The sequence below is a fragment of the Etheostoma spectabile genome, chromosome 15, assembly GCF_008692095.1.
Source record: "Etheostoma spectabile isolate EspeVRDwgs_2016 chromosome 15, UIUC_Espe_1.0, whole genome shotgun sequence".
Classification (NCBI taxonomy): Eukaryota; Metazoa; Chordata; class Actinopteri; order Perciformes; family Percidae; genus Etheostoma; species Etheostoma spectabile.
Window position 1 is genome coordinate 28,270,616 of NC_045747.1, and position 575 is coordinate 28,271,190.

Here is a 575-nt window from a genome sequence, read left to right on the forward strand (position 1 = left end):
AAAACATGCTTTCTTCAAAACCAACAGAAACAGAAGCTGTCCTAGTTTGTATCCCTTGTTTCAACAATCACCATTCTTGGTTGGTTGAAAAATACCCCTAATTCACCCATTTACATTTTTATTGAAAATATGCAGGCGCTATACGCGCTAAAAGTACTGTTTCTTTACATGGAGTCTGGTGAGTTTGGTGATGGTGATTTCGGAGCTGTTTCAGGTAAAACTAAAATAATTAAACTCTTTAACAGAAAGGTCGACCTCTGTAGCGATCATTTCCATAATGTTGCCAGACACTTAGAATAATAATCTGAGCCTCTCGGCGGCATAAACAACGGTTTTAGTGGATGAAAATGTACGCTGCACAAATGCCCCGAGTGGTTTCATGGCATGGCCTGCAGTGGTCTTGGTCAATATGGGACTCATTTCAAAAAATGTTTTTACCATCAGACACTAAAACATGAAAAAATAGCGTCCAGGGTGAAAAATACTAAAGCTAACTTTTAAGTGGTCGTTCAATTGTGGCCTTTACCAATTTTCTCATTCTTTGAGTTTTCTCCTAGGTATGAACAAAGTAGTGG

At 38.4% G+C, this 575-nt stretch overlaps 2 protein-coding genes across 2 annotated transcripts in view; both read left to right on the forward strand.

Annotated features, from left to right (window-relative positions):
- tpcn2 (two pore segment channel 2) overlaps positions 1-575 on the forward strand; it is a 224,090-nt gene that overhangs the window by 89,216 nt on the left and 134,299 nt on the right. The window lies entirely within an intron of this gene.
- Positions 1-575, forward strand: part of pcsk6 (proprotein convertase subtilisin/kexin type 6) — a 23,351-nt gene that overhangs the window by 21,622 nt on the left and 1,154 nt on the right. The gene's annotated exons all lie outside the window — the stretch shown is intronic.